Below are 20,462 nucleotides of genomic sequence, written 5' to 3'. Positions count from 1 at the left end.
GTTGGTTCTTCACTTTGCCTCGAACAGCGTGTCTGCCGATGCATTTCACCGTTCTATTGACAGCCATCTCGCCCCGGCTCAACGAGAGCAGCTTGTTACCCTGTTGCACGAATTCAAGTGTTCGTTTGACTTTCCCCAAGCGGTGCTAGGAAGAACGAACACCGTTATGCACACAATTGACACAGGAAAGAGTACTCCTTTGCGCCAGCGCCCTTATCGCGTGTCAACGGTGGAGCGTCGCGTAATTGCAGAACAAGTAGACGACATGCTACAGCGTGGAGTCATCAAGCCTTCTTGTCCTTGGTCTTCCCCAGTTGTACTCGTCAAGAAAACGGATGGTTCAATCCGGTTCTGCGTAGACTACAGGCGCCTAAACAACATTACGAGGAAAGATGTTTATCCTCTTCCCCGCATAGACGACGCTCTCAATTGTCTCCGAGGTGCAGAATTCTTTTCCTCGCTTGACCTTCGCTCGGGTTATTGGCAGGTCCCAATGGCTGAGTCTGATCGTCCAAAAACGGCGTTTGCCACACCGGATGGCCTCTATGAATTTACCGTAATGCCATTCGGACTCTGCAATGCGCCTGCCACATTCGAGCGAATGATGGACAGCATTTTACGCGGTCTCAAATGGAACATATGCTTGTGCTATCTTGATGACGTTGTGGTTTTTTCACCCGATTTCACTTCGCATCTCACTCGTCTGCGTAAGATTCTGCAGTGCCTTACAAACGCCAGGCTTCAGCTTAACCTGAAGAAATGTCACTTCGGGGCTAAATAACTCACCATACTTGGTCATGTAATCTCGAAAGCCGGCAGCCTCCCCGACCCTGACAAGCTTCGTGCTGTTGCCGAACTTCCTAAGCCGACTACAGTTAAAGAACTACGGAGCTTTGTGGGCCTGTGCTCCTATTTTCGTCAGTTTGTCCGGAACTTTGCCTCCATCATCGCTCCACTCACCAAACTCCTTGCTGGCCCTGCAGATCTTTCGAATTGGAAAGCAGCCTGTGACGAATCCTTCGCAACACTGCGCCAACTCCTTACCTCACCACCCGTACTGCGCCATTACGACCCTACTGCCCCAACCAAAGTACACACGGATGCAAGTGGCGTCAGCCTTGGTGCAGTACTCGCGCAACGCAAACCAGGTTTTACGGAGTATGTGGTCGCCTATGCCAGCCGCGCCCTCACTAAGACAGAAGCCAACTATTCTGTTACGGAAAAAGAGTGCCTCGCGATTGTGTGGGCGTTGAACAAGTTTCGCCCCTATTTGTACGGCCATACTTTTGATGTGGTAAGTGACCATCACGCACTCTGTTGGTTGGCTTCACTGAAAGATCCTTCTGGCCGCCTCGGACGTTGGGCACTACGCCTGCAGGAATTCGACATACGTGTCGTCTACAGATCGGGGCGAAAGCACTCTGACGCAGATGCGCTTTCACGATCACCCGTGAAATCTTATGATACGGATATACCAGCCCTTGACCTTCCCCTCTCTGCCGTCAGCGTCACAGACATGCCATCCGAACAGCGGAAGGACCTTTGGATTGGCTCGCTCTTGAATATGCTTTCTGACGCATCAACTTCCGGTTACCCGCGTGCTCTTCGCCGCCAAGCAACGCATTTTGCCGTACGGGATGGCCTGTTATACCGTCGCAACTATCAAGTGGCGGGTCGTAAATGGCTGCTAGACATTCCCAGCCATATGCGGTCTGATATCTGCAAATATTTTCATGCTGAACCGCAACACGCACACGCCGGTGCGCTAAAGACGTATGAGCGGATCCGCCAACGTTACTACTGGCGGGGTATGTACACGTTTGTACGCAAACACATTCGCTCATGTTCCCAGTGTCAGCAGCGCAAGACATTTCCTCATTCACCCGGTCAACTGCAGCCTTTGCCATGTCCTGCACGCCCATTTGACCGTGTTGGGATTGACCTATACGATCCGCTACCGTGCTCTGTTGGTGGTAATCGATGGGTGATTGTGGCTGCCGACCATCTGACAAGGTACGCCGAAACGGCAGCGCTACCTTCGGCTGGCACTCGTGACGTTGCATCCTTCATCTTGCACCGGTTTGTTCTTCGTCATGGTGCACCACGGGAGCTTCTGAGTGACAGAGGTCACGTATTTTTGTCGGAAATTCTGCAGCAGCTCCTACATTCATGCCGTACGGTACACGGCACATCAACAGCCTACCACCCTCAGACGAACGGCCTAACGGAACGTTTCAACAGAACCCTTGGAGACATGCTCGCTATGTATATTGATTCCGACCACTCCAACTGGGACGTTGTTCTTCCTTTCGTGACGTACGCCTACAATACGTCGATTCAATCAACAACAGGCTTTTCTCCATTTTTTCTCTTATATGGTCGTGACCCATGCAACACACTCGACACAATTCTGCCATACAATCCTGATGCCTCCGAGTTCAGCCCAGTTTCTGAAATGGCCGAACATGCCTAAGAGTGTCGTCAGCTTGCACGGTCCTTCACAGCCGATAACCAAGCCCTCCAAAAAGATCGCCACGACCATGATCTTGTTCACAATACGTTCCTCGTCGGTTCTCTCGTGTGGCTCCGACTGCCTTTCCACTCTACTGGACTGACTAGCAAGTTTGGACCGAAGTATACGGGCCCTTACCGCGTCATACAGCACCCTTCTTCTGTCACTAATGTGATTGAACCGCTCAAGCCGTCCACGGACAAGCGCCGCCTTGGTCGTGAGACGGTCCACGTCAGTCGCCTCAAGCCCTGTTACGACCTTCCTGTTCTCTCGTCACCTTGAGTCGCCAGGATGGCTCGTATTCGTCGCCGGGGCATTGTAGTGGGAAATTCACAAGGATATGACTAGTGGGACCATCGCTGAGTGCGAAGCGCGAGCGGGTGCACGAGCTGTAGACGCTGGACTGCCCGAGCATTTGTTTCCGTACCGGCTGTCTGCCTATTACCTGGCGTCGCTATTAAACCCCCTTGCATTATTATTATTATTATTATTTTTGTTATTATTAATATTAATATTAATATTATTATAATTATTATTATTATTAATATTATATCACCAAGCATAATTTTAATCCCATATGATTAAAAACAAACGTGTGCGTAAAAATAAAATGGCCACGATTGCAAGCTTTGTGTACTTCCCTGTGATCTTTATGGATTTACGCCACTGCTCATATAGGTCCGGTGAGGTAGTGATCAGAAATAGCAAATAACTTATGGAGGCTTCAAAAAGAAAACAAATAGAAGGAAAATGAAAGAGCATTAAATATCCCAAACATTCAAAGTGTATCAGTATAGATTTGAAGTGCGTACAGAAGCACAATGAAAGTCGAACAGCTTCGAACAGCTTTGGCAATTAGGTATGAAAATTCTTCACCTTACCTGTAATAGTTATAAAATCACAGCTTTGCCGCAAAGGCGAAGCAATGAACGCGACAACAACAAATTGGAAGGTCACGCGCAGAATGGCGAGCAGATCGAAACATGCACCGCGTATCTCACGCACAAATGACGCACGAACGTACTCACTGCAGGTACAGATGAACTCGAATAAGCGTCTCAGTTGTTACTGCGCTCTGTCTGAAAAGTGCGTCCTTTTCGCAAACACAGGCTGTGCAACGATTGCAGTGACCTTTGTGCGTTCCGTAACTACAACAGAATTGTTCCAGCGCAAATCCGACGCCAGCCGCAAGAAGTATGATCCTCCCCACCGGGAGATAAGGGCGCGCGAGAGATCCTCCACTCCCCTCCTCTCCGCGGGCCAAACTACGCGTGAGAGATGAGAACCGCCGCGCGCTCATTGCACCATCTTGCTGATAATGCCGAAAAAAAAAAGATAGACACCTCCCCCCCCCCCCCCCGAGATGCCCGCTAACAGCGGTAAGTAGTAGATATAAATAGCTTGCCGTTTGAACGTTCAACGCTCGGTGGCTCAGAGGTTAACACCTCGCATTCACGACTCGGAGGTCGAACGTTCGATTCCGTGTGTTGGAGCCTTTTTTGCGCACTTTTTTCTTCCTTGCGTTTTCATTTATATAGACACGTACACATATACGGTGAGTGACGGCGACGCCCACTTCGATGCCGGCGGAAAAATCCAGCCCACAGTGTCCACATAGTTCCTAGCGCAATAAAACAATAGAACGTTCACTGTCTAGGGAAAATATCATAAAACAATTCGTTGGGACACTCACCCGAAAGGTGGATTATCTCGTACCCCCCTGTCTCTCTTTTAGTACAGCAATACTCACCTTGCTAAACTCTTTAGTATGTATTCTAATAGTTTTCATTATTATAATGCAAACTACGTTTCGCTATTTCAGTACTCAGTGAGCAGAATTTATGTTACCGCCTACTTAACGAACGACCATATTATAATATAGTTTTGGTCAAAATATTGATTTTATGTAATAGTAAACGCAAGTGAAACGCAAATATGTAAAAATCAGTAGAAATGACACAGTCAAGTTGAGGTGTGACTTCGCGTGGCAAAGTAACTTGATTTTAATTGATTATTTGATTGATATGTAGAATTTGACGCCCTAAAGTCACCATATGAATATGAGAGACGCTGTAGTGGAGGGCTCCGGAAATTTCCACCTCCTGAGGTTCTTTACCGGCACCCAAATTTGAGCACACTGGCATAGAGCATTTTCGCTTCCATCGAAAACGCATCTGCCTATGCCGAAATTCCATCCCGCGGCCTGCGGGTCTGCAGTGGAGTACCTTAGCCACCGTGGCGGGGCAACTTGATTTTAAGATTTTGCAATCATATAATAAAAGTTTTTTTTCCTCTTTCAGAAAAGTGATCTCTCCTGGAAACTCAGGGCAGCAATATTATTTTTGTTCTACTTATTCGACATGTTGAGAGTGAAGTGGATGTACATGATTGATTTGATTGATTTGTGGGGTTTAACGTCCCGAAACCACCATTTGATTATGAGAGACGCCGTAGTGGAGGGCTCCGGAAATTTTGACCACCTGGGGTTCTTTAACGTGCACCCAAATCTGAGTACACGGGCCTACAACATTTCCACCTCCATCGAAAATGCAGCCGCCGCAGCTGGAAATCGAACCCGCGACCTTCGGGTCAGCAGCCGAGTACCTTAGCCACTAGACCACCGCGGCGGGGCAAAGTGGATGTACAAGTTAGTAGCCTCTTTGTGTTTGTGTGTGTGTGTTTTTTGAAGAACATTTCAGAGGTTTGTATACCTTTTTGTCGGGAACTGTAAGGAATAGGAAAGCCAGAATTCCGGAACTGAAACTGGAGTCAGTAGCCAAGTTTTATTTATGTTTTTTTAGTTAAAAATCGTTCACAAGTAACGATTGCCATACACCGACAAGCTTAAAAAATGGAAGGAGTCGAGTTCTTCTTGTACACTCACATTTTGGGTCCCCCGTCTGTGAAACGTTGGTTGATACCTCTGTAGAAAATTAAGCTCTCCAAACAGTAAATTTTAATAAAGAAGTACTAACCTAGAAAAAACAAAACTAAAAAACACTGAAAGCAATTGATAACTAATTTTGAGCTTTAATGTAACGTGCTTCTATCTTTAAAGTACTCTACAAATTTTTACAGCCGCAGCTTTTATTACCACTGCTCTCCAGCCGAATTTCTACACTGTTTTCCAGGGTTCGGCAGCAAGTTACAACACACATGTTTTAGTCACCAGAGTAGAAAAAAAAATGTAGAGACACCAAGGTAATGAATGAAATGATAAAGGACACCTAGAAAAGTACTAGTGCTAACAAAATTTTGATTTTATTACTTTTTGAACAAATAAACAAAGCAGGAATAAAAAGGTGAGGTACGCCAATATATATTGGGTTATTAAACCTTTGCTCTATTTTATCTAGCATCAATACACGTGGGTATATACCCGTGGGTTGTTAGCACAATATTTTCATAAAAGTCTATGTTATCGTGAAACTTAGATCTACGAAATGCTTCAAACATCTTATGCGGGAAAAGCACCACATGATAGAAACTTCTATAATGACACTACCATGGCATCACAATTTGCGTATTAGGCGCAGCACACATTCTATAGTACGCGGCGCAGGACAGGAGCTGAGTGCGAAAGTCATCGCACTGATAACAAAAAAAAAAAAGTGCCGCCATATCCACGAAGTAAATGATGATGAGTGGGTGAAACTCCGGAGGTAAACCTGGTAAATCATGAATCCTCCGTACATTTTGCCCACTCGATTTTATTACAACGCTCCCCCTAGCATACGTCGCCACACTAAATCGGACGATTGCCTTCCACCAATGACACGCGCCACATGTGACATCATTCCTATTTTATTACATCTCGTATCTTTCATCAACAACTACAAGTACCGCCGTCTAGTTTATAACATCTTGCATCTTTTCATCATCAGCTACAAGTACCATCATCTAGTGAACACTGCAAAAACTAAACGAAAGGTGGCTACATGGATGGATGGATATGGCTGTACCCTTTAGATCGGGCGGTGGCTAGCGCCACCAAGCCGTAATACCTAATGAACCAAAAACTATTTTTTTTTTCCTTAACAGTGAGTTTGAGGATTCGTACTTTGCAGTGAAGAGTTTAATTTTCACTCGTGCCTTGACTTTAGCCACCAATCAGATAACCTCCTTCTAGTTAAGTCTACCCGCTTAAAGTTTATTTTGCCCTCCCGGTCCCTAAACCCCAGTGCTTTGAAAAACTCTGCGCCATCATCCTGAACTATAGGGTGAAGCCCTTTACAGAACATTATCAAGTGTTCGGCAGTTTCTTCTTCCTCTCCACACGCACTGCATACTGGGTCTACCCCTTCGTATTTGGCCCGATATGTCCCGTCCTGGCCTCAAACAGTAGAGAACTACCCCGAGTATTATCATAGATCCTTTCCTTGGCAATTTCCTGCTTAAAAGTTCGATAGATATCTAGTGCGGACTTCTTAATCATGCCCATTCTCCACATGTCAGTCTCTGTTTCCTTCACTTTCTTCTTAACCGATAGTTCTTTTTGGTTTGGCCACCTGCTGTTTTCTAAGTATTTACCAGTCAACTTCCTGGTTCGCTTCCTCCATTTTGTATCGACATTCTTCATGTACAAGTAGCTGAAAACCTTTCTAGCCCAACGCTCTTCCCCCATTTCTCTCAATCGCTTCTCAAATTTTATCTTGCTGCTAGCTTCCCTGCCCTCAAATGATGTCCATCCCATATCACCTTGTACTCCCTGATTTGGTGTATTCCCGTGAGCTCCTAAAGCAAGCCTACCTATTCCACGTTGCTTAATTTCTAATCTTGCTTAAACTTCTGATCTCATGCACAAGACCGCATTGCCGAACGTCAGCCCAGGAACCATGACCCCTTTCCATATTCCTCTCACAACATCATACCTATTGTAATTCCACAGTGCCCTATTTTTCATGACTGCTGCATTCCTGTTACCTTTAGTCGTCACGTATATTTCGTGTTCCCTCAGATACTCGGTTCTATTGCTTATCCATACACCCAGATATTTGTATTTATCTGTTATCTCTAGCGTGACCTCCTGTATTCTAAGCTCACTACCTTCGTTGTCATTGAAAATCATGACTGCTGATTTTCCCTTACTGCATCTGAAATCTAACCTATCTCTCTCATTGCCGCAGATGTCCACCAATCTCTGCAAATCTTCCTTGTTGTCGGCCATTAGCACTATATCATCTGCGTACATCAATGCTGGTAGTTCCTGTTCAATGAGTTTTCCTTGTTTGACGAAAGAGAGGTTGAAGCCCAGTCCACTTCCCTCTAATTTGGCCTCTAATCCTTGTAGGTACATCATGAATAATAAGGGTGACAGGGGGCACCCCTGCCTAAGCCCCCGTTTTACCTCTGCAGGCTTGGATACCTGTTTTTCCCACTTTATAACTACCTTGTTACCTTTATAGATACCCTTTAAAAGATTAGTGACTACATGTTCCACGCCTAGTGTGTCCAGTATTCCCCACAATTCCTCTTGAACCACGCTATCGTACGCTCCCTTGATATCCAAAAATGCTAGCCACAGGGGCCTGTGTTCCTTTTCTGCTATTTCGATGCACTGCGTCAGTGAGAACAGATTGTCTTCCAACCTCCTGTGTTTCCGAAACCCATTCTGCAGTTCCCCCAGCACCCCCTCATCCTCTATCCACGCCTGCAGTCTTTCCTTTATAATCTGCATCGCCAGCCTGTAGACCACTGATGTCACTGTTATAGGACGGTAGTTGTTTATGTCAGCTTTGTCCCCCTTTCCTTTATAGATCATGCTCATCCTGCTAAGTTTCCATCCATCGGGAACTTCTCCATCGATTATTATTGTGCTCACTGCCTCTCTCAAAGCCTGCTTAGACTTCGGACCTAATGTCTTTATCAGCCTAATTGGAATGCCATCTGGGCCTGTTGATGTACTACTAGGAACCCTTTTCTCAGCCCTTTCCCACTCTTGTTGTGAAAATGGAGCCATCGCACCACCTGATTCGTCCTTGTCTATTGTGGTGCATAAAGTACTTCTTTGTTGAAATTTTTCTGTCACCCTTGTTCTTATATATTCAATAGCTTCGTCCCCTTCTAGCCTAGCGCCTTGGGCTGTAGTTATAAAACTCTGCTCTAGGCTCGTCTCATTTCTTAGGGAGTTTAGATGGTTCCAAAATTTTGCAGCTGCCTTTCTATTTTTTTTATGTACTTCTGCCAGCCACTGAGCTCCCTTCCTTTTAATCTTTTCATTAGTAGCGATCCCTAGTAGCGATGACGTGTACAATCCGAGTGTTTTCATTGTATAGCGCCGACTGGCGCTGAAGTGCAGAAACGCACTCTCTCATCCACGGCCGGGTTAGGGCCGGGCTTTTGTACATACAGGAGAAGGTACCGCCATCTAGAGAACACTGCAAGAACTAAACGAAAGACATACAGGGGACGCACAGCCCACGCCTCAAGGAGCTTCGCCCCTAAAAAATCATGAAAGCTGAAGGCGGCTGGTTGCAGATGTTCGCGAGCTTGCTTTCATCGAGACGACGTGGAACCTACCATGAGACGTTTTTGCACCAATGTAGGGACGCACCGACCTCATCGTCTGCCCTCGCTGGAAAGGTCTGTGGATATGTAAACAGATGCCACTGTGCTAACTTTTATTCGGGTGACTTATTGGCAGCAATATCATGAACAGTCACTTGTTGGGCTGTAGTTGGTTCAACGTCTTGGATAGGGGAGCACCGTATACTTTGCGTCTTACTTCTTCCCAACCAATTTCTCGCTTCCGTATGCATGCAGTATCGGCTTGAGAAGCGGAATTCAGCCAAAGATTATTGTCACACGCGGTAGTGTTGTGATCGCAATATTCTGTATGTGAAAATGCACGATACATTATTCAATGAATCAGAAATACAGAAAATGATACACGTTTCGTGGCCGGCATCATTACATTATACCCGTAAAGTATCAATATATACATCTCTGGTAATGCTCAGCACTGGTTGTGGAATTCACATGGTGTGACGCCTATTGCGATTCTGCCCTTCTGCGGTACAACACTACATGCCTTAACATAACTCCTAGCATTATATGAAGCCTTTGTAGGATGTTCTACCTGTCCTAGTGAATCTCAAGCACTCCTGTGGCCCTGTAAACATCTTACTACGACGCAGAACGTCTGCGTTTTATTCCATTTCGATACTCTGATTATTTCAATCCTTTCATCCATCGCGTTTTCACACACACAGACAGCATTTTTGCGCTCACAAATAACGCCACCAACAACGAAGCTGAATTTCCGTGACACAGGCTTTTTGAGGCATTCACATTAAAGTAAGGAAAGGTACATCAGACGACTGAGGTATAGCGAACAAGAACATGTTTATTTTGCAAGGCCACAAAGATTGACCAGGCTGTATCCATGGCCATTCTCTGCCAGGAGCGAATCATCAGTGGCGTATGCATGATACTGAATTGCTCAGCGTGTTTAACAAGCTAACCATTCAGTCATATATATGTATGTTTGAGGATAAGCAATTTATTGCTATTTCTTCGGGCGATATAGCAACATTTGAATCCTTTCACAATGAATACATTACGTGCATACGAGTTCACTTGGTGACATGAATAAGGTGCTGTTAGCTATGGGTCCTCCTCTAAGATTGTGCCCTTCTTCTAAGTTCTCGTCGGCCTTTAACATGGTGTCTGATGGCAAGCAAATTGGAGGCAAGTGTGAACGCAATACACTGCCTCGAGCACAGAGCCCAGCTGCATCGGGATTTTCGTCGGGAACGTCGGGAGTCGACGCGTCGGAAGTTAAAGAATGGCGCATTGCAGCCTGAAAAATTCGCGCGCTTAATTGCAGAGAATACCATGCGCTTTTTATAGTCTACCCTGACAAATTGACAGGGTGCTTCTATTGTTTTGTCGTTTCTCTCTCCCAAATATGCGCTCTCTTTCTGGTACATTTTCGGGGTAGGAGAACGAGTAACTGATGGCAGGTCAATCGCACTTAAATAATGCATTTTTACAAGAAATATTATTAATGCGAGAGGCACATGTACTACGACATTATCTTTATTACATCAAGAGTAAAATTACAAGAATGGCCATGAAAAACAAACAAGCGTCGTGGAACCACTTTGCAGAGCAGAAAAAGGACAGCAGATCTGCCCGGATTTGTGCATACTGTAATGAGCTCGTGTGTAGAATATTGTACAAAAGTGATACGACTAGAGTAGCGAGGCAGAATTAGCCTATTATAACATCCCTGGCTACAGAGACGTATATCAAATATTCGTGAACAGCTGTATTGTTCAGGCACACTAAATGTGCTAAAGCAACAATCAACGAGAAATAGTGTTGCACAAGCGCTCTCTCCATAATCTATTCCGATTTGACAGAACATTATCACATAACTGAGTATTGAAACATGGAGATGCATGTAGCAGTTCTCCGAGAGCAAGCTTATAAATAGTGGTAGTGGAAACCTAGCTATGTACAAACAATAAACAAAAGAGCAAAGACAGTGGTTCAGATGAGGTGCTACTTAAAGGAGCACTGACATCAAATTTCAAGATCGAGATGTGCCCATCATTTGATATGCACAGGTCTCTTTGGCCAAATTTGAACGGCATCCGTCGCGTGGAAGTTGTTTTTATTCGATGTCAAACAGCGTAAAAAAGCTAAGGAGAAAAAAGCGAAAAATAGACTGCCCTGCGACATCGACACTAGTGCTACGTGTTCGGTGTGATACATTCCACAAATACCATCCTGAGTGACGGTGCCCTAGTAGCGATGACGTGTACAATCCGAGTGTTTTCATTGTATAGCGCCGACTGGCGCCGAAGTGCAGAAACGCACTCTCTCATCCACGGCCGGGTTATGCCGGGCTAGCGCGCTCAGGTGCGGTCTAGCCCGGCCGTGGCTCATCGCGTCAGATCTTCATCGCACCAGTTTGATTGATTTCGTGAAATTATCAAGATAAAAACCACCTTTAAAAGAATGGCGAAGGAAAAGAGCATGATTAAACGTGTGCTTGTCGGTCAGCATGTCGGGGAATCGTTGTGAGTGGCAGTCGTCTAGTTCGAAGCACGGAAAAAGTGCCATGAGGGTGTCTTTTCATATCACGTATGTGTTACACATCAGCACGACTACAAGCTACTAAACGTGGAAGAGCGTGTAGTCAAATATCATTGCTAAGAAGTAACATGCAGGTATCCTTGAATTTTAGTTAATCTGTAGATTTTGGGTCCACGTAAAATTGGTAATATTGTGTCAACCGCGACAGGCTGGATAGGTGAGACCATCTGTAGGCGCAAAAAAAAAAAGAACCTGACAAGCAGGAAACGTATTCTATTTCTTCGCTGATGCTCATTCACGATAGCTATATTGCATTGACCCCTCTTCGTATACCTGAATGCTTTGCACGCCAAAACACACCAATATAGCTAACTGAGACACACGAGTGAACATGGCTGAAGCGTGCATCCTCGGGCACCTCTGCAGTGCTGCTTGGAACGGCGTCCATTTCGAAATCACTGTTCTGCAAAAGGTCAATCGAAGCAAAAATAATTCGCGACGTCGCGAATCGCGGGGATTCCAAGCACTAGACTATCGTATTGAACCCGAGTCGACACTTTGTACGGCGACGACAGCAATGCAGGTGATAAGGCATGACTGAATGTGTCCGCCTAGAAGACGAAATGCTTGCGGAGCAGCTGAGCCTGACGTCACTTTTTTCTGTGGAGAAGTGATAAGCTGTGGCATGATCTGGAGGTGACCGCGAGGTAGCGCCACTGCTGGTGCTCCCAACGCTAAAAATGGCGGGATTGCAAGCCATTTTTGAATAGTGCTAGATCCTAGTAATATAAATCAATAAAAGTGATAGTTATTCATCCCTCAGTTGTGTTTTAGGTCGCGAATCGCTGCTACGGGGTCTATAACTACTCGCTGACGCAAAAATCTTGGCATGAGTAAATTTGATGTCAGTGCTCCTTTAGGTGGGAAATGCCTAAATGTATGACCTAACTACACAAACAATGGCCATTAAAGCGCATATCCTAACTTTTATCAGACCAAATTTTCCACAGGTAGAAATGAGGTTCCTAGTTAAGTGAGCACAGATATGGCCACCTGTTTTGCACCCCTTGCGGATGACGTCACGTGAATACTTCCTAATTAATGGAACATAGCATCTACGATAAACTGCAAAGCGCGCCGATAATGAACCTTTCCAGAAATCGCAGCGCCGTGCCTTCCCCTGCATGGTGGATCGGCGCTGAGGCATTATGGGAGAGTGGAGTACCGGCGGTCAACGCAGACGACGCTTTCCCGCTTTCGCCTGCTTTCATCGCGCGCCGTGGGTGGTTTTGGCTGGTGTAAGGAGCTGCTATTGTGAAGAAACGCTTCTTCTTATCGTTCCGACTTTTATTCACGCATACTATATTGTGTTGTTCGTCGCAAATAACCGTAATCATCACTGAACATGCCGAATAAAGAAAGCGGCGGACACACTTCCTCGGTTCTGGAATGTGATAATAAGTGAAAGTCACTGGACTTTTCATTCATTGCTTACGCACCACAGTGGTCTAGTGGCTAAGGCACTCGGCTGCTAGCCCGCAGGTCACGGGGCTGAATCCCGGCTGCGGCGGCCGCATTTCCGATGGCGGCTAAAATGCTTTGGGCCCACGTGTTTAAATTTTTGTAGCCCTTCACTATGGTGCCTCTAATAATCACATGGCGGTTTTTGGATGTTAAACCCCAACACTTATAATATTCGTTCATTTCTTGATGCTACTTCATGGCTCCGATGTTTGTGGTGTTGCAGCTAAGTTGGACCTTCGTTATCTGTATCCTCACTAGCTGTGATTACGGGGCTGGGATTTACACTTGCAGCTTACCCTTTAATTAACTACCCAAGTTTTAAAAGTGAGAGGCTTAGATACCTATTTAAGAACTCACAGGTTCCCTTATCCATCCACCTAAGACGATCCGATGGCGAAAGCTATCTTCTTTTTCTTCTCAGTCGATGATTTTATCCTACCCCGCCGGTCTATGACTGTCAGCAGGATTTTTCCGTGATTGCAAACCCGTCTTGCATCACGGCTGGGGGAGAGCACTGGTGTAGCTTTGGCGTGGGCAGGTGCCGGTGTGGCTTGAAGGGGGGAGTGCCCCTTTTGCACCCCTCGGCCGACGCCCCAGCCCACCACCATTCACACCGCCCTTTGAAAACGTGCTTGACCTAGCGAAATTTGCACTGCCTCCAAAATCGGCGGCGATGCAAAACTTATTTCGCATTGCCTTCATGATCAGACCACATTGCACCAAGCTCGGATGTCATGCGATGACGTGATCACGTGAAGTCACGTGATGTTTTGATGACGTCACAATATTTGGCAATGTCTGACGTCATATGTGTTGCCATCTGGTGATTTTTTTCGAACACTCGACGTCGCTGACGCGGGACGCAAACGGTCGAGTTTGACGTTTGTTTTTAGGTGAAAAGATTAGATGACTCATCAAAAATTTACCGTTGGTGGCTTTGGCGTCCCGCGGCGTCGACGTCAACAGGAGTGATGCAAAAATTATCACGTGATGGCGTCACAATACGACATCTTCGTGACATCACGGATCACCAAAATATGTACGGTCATCATGACGGTCGCATGATCACGTCATGAGACGACATCGGCGCTTTGCACTGCTTTGTTATCGTGTAGTCGGCCCACCAATCATAGAGGCCGAGCAGAACTAGGTGAGGTGCTGAAAGTTTGGAATGCCTCCAGTCATAAATCAGTGCAAAGCCACTTTAAGTGCAGAAAACATTCGCAGAGCGTGAAGGGGAGGGGGAGGACCAATAAATTGACTGAACAAAAAGAAACAGACGGCTGTTGCCGTCAGGTCGCCTTGGGTGAATGCATGAAAAAACCATGCAAGTTTTTTTTTTTTTTTGGCGCTGTTACGTAGTCTTTATTCTGCTGTGCATGGTTATGTTCAATCACATCTGCTTTTTATTGACCATAAACCTAAACGCCTCACCTATTTTTGCTTCACGCATTTCTCTCTCTCTCTTTTCCCTTTGTCAAGGCACAGAGAGATAGTTTTATGATTATCGATAAAAAAAGCTACATTCGCCTTCAGTTTTTTTCCCCATTGTTAGCTTACGTAAGCGCTGCTGTGGCCGTCTATGTCTTTCCCACACAGAATGAGGCTTTCACCATTGCTTTTAAAGTTATTCTGACCATTAACAGCCTTCCACAGCAACGTTTTCTGGCTTAAACCATCTGTGCCCAGATAGTGAGTGCTTATTAGCACCGTAAGAATGTCGATGCTGTCATATTTGCAAGTTTTTTCAATGCGCGAACATAGGAAAATGGGACAGGGTAGATTGAAAGAGTGCCCTTTCTGTATACCCTGTCCCTATTTACTATGTTCGCGCGCTGAAAAAACTTGCAAATATGACTACGCACCAACCAGTCCAAGCTTCAATTCTTGCGAGTTCATGCTGTGCAATTTTTCCTTGTGAATACGCCTGAGGCGAGTTCTTCAGATGTTTTGTCCTTGGCCCTTTTGGCAAAGGTGACAGGAACTGTAATGAAACAAGAGATCACGGGAGCTGAAACAGTAAAATAGAATATTGTGTGAATTATTCACACTGACGCTTATTTCGTTGTATATTCCTTCCAATTGTTAACTAGTCATGACTTTCTGCGATGTCAGATCCGAAATTCTTAAGGTAATTTCCACCAAACAGTCGTGGGAACAGAAACTACGCAGAAACAGCAGGTTTTACGCCGTTTGAAAGTAAATTTTGCATGCGAAGTATCCGCTCTATGAACGTGCTGGTAGCTGGTTTTTGATACTCTCAGCGTCCCAAGTGTAAACTTTCGGAAACGCAGCATTTGAAACAGGCAATTAGTAATCAAATATACACAGCACAGTGGGACTCAAACTCATTTATAAGGGTGGAATTTTGACATTATCATTCGCGAAGTGCATTGTCTTGCACTGCGTATCGCGTGGAAGCATATTACGAGTGACAGACCCCGACATAAAGTACTAATAATGAAGCTGTACGGCCATACTGGCAATAAAACAAATGACAAAAACTTCCGATACGCGGAAATCCGATCCACAAAGCACAAGGGACTCGCCGCGACAGCCGAGAAAAATTTCCGATTCAGTGGGCCTTTTCGCAGGTACGTGAGCGATTTCCCAAGTAATTAATACTATTGGTCAAGAATACTAGTGTTTCCTGACTGCATGTTTCTCTGGGTGGTGCCTCTTCTATGAGTGCCGAATAAAGCAGGGTTATGACGTGCGACATTCTCGTAACGATGCGTTCGTACGCCCGCGCGCTGTGGGAAACGGGGTGAGCCAACGCTTCTGCGAGCAGACGACACTCCGCCGGAACTCCGCTTTCCCTTAATGCTTTGCAGCCGCCGTTGGAGGGTGCGCCTCAATTTCAGGAAAGGTCCATTCGCCTAAACGGCTCACCAGGGCGCTTCGCAGTGCGATTTGTCGACGTTGCCAATACACACAGGCACTCAAGAATTCCCCAACTGCTTCAGACTATTATTATATACCACACAATATATTAGGGTAGAGTGACCTTTTGTTTGCCTAAAGGCCCCCAAGAAAGATACAAAAGACTAGAATGTTTTGGCATCTATCCTTATCATACAAAAAACAGCAGATCTTACATCTTTACTAATGAGGTTATCAGTAAAGATTTCACAATTTGGTTGATGTAGCGTTTGGTCATAAACATTAGGAGTGTAACTACAAACTGCGAAAAATAGAAGACAAGTGAAATTTGTTATATTCATCATTACCTTTTAGACGACCGCGTGAAGAGGCGAAACTAGATTTTACTGTAAGACCACAGAGAGTCAGCAGATTATAGTTAAGCAGGCGTGAGCGACGTGTTAGAAAATCTTTCGGTTCTTCATGAGGTGCCGGTTAAGGAGAAAGGAGGAGATCAACAGAGAAGAGAAAATATATGCCACAAGATAAAACGAGCGCGTCGAGACGGTCAAGGCGAAGTGTCATCACAACACTGAGAAAAAAACAACAACGAACTTCTCCTCTTAAAAAGCGCCTTTGATTATCATGGCCTGCGATTTTCGCAATGAAAAAACGCATTCAGGCGATCACAATATGCATACCTGTGCGAGGAACGTCGATAGCAAACTTATCGTATACCCACAAATCTGTTGTAGGCACACAAACATTACGTCACAAATATGTGTATCTTCAAATTTCTCACGCGGAACAATGAGCTAAAGCTACTTTTATTATGTAAAGTAGCTCTATATCAGGCCACCAATGAAGATTATATGCAGTCACTTTAGTAAATGCAGGAGAATTATATTAAAAATACTTTCGTTCATGTGTGTTCATACATGAATAAAAACTCTGACATAAACTTATGTTTCAACAGCTAAATAGTTTATTCAGCAAGAATGAAGCAGTTACACACTGAAACATGTCGCGCAACCAATTCGTGATACAACGCAACGCATTTATTTGGTTATCTTATCATTTTGTCAACTCGAGTGAAAAGTACAAGGAATCAAATATTACTTACCTTAAGATATAACAGCATGTCGTTTATACCTAATCCATAGATTCAAATAAAAGTAATCGCATATCACAGTATCGGGTATATCTCTCCAGTATAGAAGAAAGGAAGTTCTGAGAGCACATCTACTCGCAAGACAAGACGCTCTGTTAGGAATCTAATGGCACTAGGTCTAACTGTCACAAGACTGATTGTTGCCTAGTTTTTGCTTGCTGAATGACATACTATGGGCGCAAATATCACAAACACAAAGTAAAGGCTGGTGCTTGTCGTTGTGTGTTGCTTTACTTCGTATTTGTGATATTTCCGGCCAAAGTATGCCATTAAGCCTAGCTCTCAGTCGGCGTAAAAGTCACTCCACAAAAACTTACTTGAATTCGATCAGGCCCATAAGTTGTACATGCAGTGAAGTCTTTTTCGCAGCTGTGTCTGTTGTCTCAAGAATCATGGCACAAATACAAAGTAACACAAAACAGAATGTGACTGACGGGCGCGGCTGCAGATGCTAAATCGACGACATTAACCACCGTTACCTATAACTGATGACGTTGCAGGAGCCGAAGGAGGAGCGCAGATGGATACAAGATCATAGCTTCAAAGTTCGGGAGGAATTAAATTGGACGGTTATTGTTGCCAGTAAATTGCCTAAAGTTTTGGAAGCCCTCCAACACCTTGCGCATTTATCATTTCGCGATTACTTTTTTACCTCAGCGAGCGATGGAGTTCGCAGGCTCGACTATAAGTTCCTGTTAACGGCGGTTCATGCATGTCCATGCATGCATTCACCAAGTGACGCTGATCTGCTGCTTGGCGTAGAAAACGAGTCTTAAAAAATCTGTATTATAGCGGTATATGAAGTTCTGGTTATATTCTTGCTGTAGTCGACTTCTAATATCCATATTGCTGACAGCTGAAAAGATATGAAATCCCAAGCTACAAATAAGATGAGGCTTGTAAGCTTCTTTAAAAGTCCATTTCATAGCCGGGTTTTTCGTCTTGATTAAATTCTTCATGAAGTTGACTTCTTAAATCTGCATGCAGTCAGTTTAGACGAGTACTCACAACAAGTAGCCGCTCGTTGACGACAATGCAAGCACAAGAGAACGCGAACTGTCCCCCTACTAAGACGGATTACATCTCTTTTGTGCTACCTGGGCTGGTCTTGTGCTTTCTACTGCCGCGTTATACCTGCGAACGTTTTATTCTCATCGGCCCACTTAACTTTGTCTCCCCTTCGTGCGTTTGCCTATTCTGGGAATCCAGTCAGTTGCCCTTAATAACTAGCGGTTATGCTGCCTACGTGCTACGTGCGTGGCAAATGTCCATTTATTCTGGATTTTAACTATAATATCTTTAACCCCGGTTTCTTCCCTGACCCACTCTGCTCTCCTCCGGAACTAAAGGGTGTGAAATGGGATGTAATAGGGCTCAGTGAAGCCTTAAAGCTGCGAAGGCAAAAGCGGATGTATGCATTAAGGGGCAAGGAAGGCAATGTCATAACCAGCTGGGATAGGATAGTTTAGGTGGCGGAGGAGTTCTGCAGAGAGCTGTACAGAAGCCGAAACAACGAGGATGATATTGTAAGAAGCAATAATATACCAGATGAATTTGACATCCGGTCAGTAACGACAGGGGAAGTAAGGAAAGCCTAGAAAGATTGTAAACAGGCAAAGCCTCTGGTGAGGGTAGGGTAACAACAGGCCTGCTAAAAGATGGCACAGTAATTGAGTTAGAAAACTGTACACCTTATATACGAAGTGTCTCTTGACAGGAAGTGTATCAGAAACTTGGAAGAACGCCGACATCATATTAATACATAAGAAAGAAGACATCAAGTACTTGAAAAATCACAGGCCGATCAGCTTACGGTCCGTTCTATACAAACCATTTACAAAAAAAAAATAGCTAATAGAACTAAGGCGACACCAAATTTCAATCAACCAAAGGACCAAGAAGAATCATCGTACAGGCTGCTCTACAACAGATCATATTCATACTATCAATCAAGTTATAGAGAAATGGGAGGAATACAATCAACCCCTATATATAGCTTTCATAGATTACGAGAAGGCGTTTGACTCAGTAGAGACATCAGCAGTAATGAAGGCACTACAAAATCAGAGAATCGACGAACCCTACATCAACATACTGGAGGACATATACAGTGGATCCAGCGACACCATAGTTCTCCTTAGGAAAGCAATGGAATCCCAATAAAGAAGAGTGTAAGGATGGAAAACAGGATCTCTCCAATGCTATTCCCCACGTGTTTACAGTAGGCTTTAAAGAATGAGGAAAAGTTAGGGAGTTAATGGAGAGTAAATTAGTAATCTGTGATTCGCTGATGACATTGCCTTCATGAGTAACTCGTGGAACGATTTAGAGCTCATGATTACTGAAATGGACACGGAAAGCAGTAGAGGAGGTATAAAAATCTATATACATAAAACTAAAATAATGTACAACTGTCTCGGCCAAAAACAGTGATTTGTGATAAGTGGAGAAATGCTGGTAGTTGTAAAATAATATTTCTATTTAGCACTTGTAGTAACTGCGTATCTGAACCATGAGAGTGAAAAACTATAAGAATAAGGATGGGGTGGCTCACATTGGGCAAGCATAATGAAATAATGAATGGTAATCTGCCACTAACGCTCAAAAGAAAGGTGTTTAACCGTTTCATCTTGCAGGTACCTATGTACGGGGCAGAAACCTGGAGGCATACGAAGACGGTTCAGCTTAATTTGAAGGTGACGCAGCGAGTGATGGAAAAGAAAATGATAGGTGTACCCTAAAAAGAAATAGTATACAACGAATTTCATCAAAATCAAACCAGTAGTTTACTGAAAAAAAGGTGTAAAAGAGTGCCACTGAATCATGAAGGCACTGTTACGTGATTGCATAAATGGGCATGTGGAATGAAACGGCCGAAGATAGTTGTGCTGAGAAAAGTTGTGCGGACCTCACTCAGGTCCTAGAATACCACCTGCACCTCTTATGAATGAAGCCACATAGAGTTGGGGTCTGTTCATCTAAAGCATACTTCTCCACATACTGCAACTTCTTCTTCTTCTACTACTACTACTACTACTACTACTACTACTACTACTACTACTACTACTACTACTACTACTACTACTACTACACTGAGTGATGAGCGTGGCCATTTCGCCGGTAATTGTTTCGATACATTTATCGGTCAAGCTATAGCGCAAATTTGCAAACCACGACATGACTGGAAGCTGAAGTCACCTTTCTGAAACACCAGAAAAAGAGGAAATTATCCCCTATTATGATTTGTAGGTTTGTTCCATCTTACAAAGAAAATTCAAAAGAGGTAAGAAAAAGACTGATCGAAATTCAACGCCATCGTACCACTACTTCCACCCTTTGAAAACACGA

Source organism: Rhipicephalus microplus, chromosome X (assembly GCF_043290135.1).
Source record: "Rhipicephalus microplus isolate Deutch F79 chromosome X, USDA_Rmic, whole genome shotgun sequence".
Taxonomy (NCBI): Eukaryota; Metazoa; Arthropoda; class Arachnida; order Ixodida; family Ixodidae; genus Rhipicephalus; species Rhipicephalus microplus.
The sequence above is the reverse complement of the archived record's forward strand: the minus strand, read 5'-3'. Positions refer to the sequence as shown.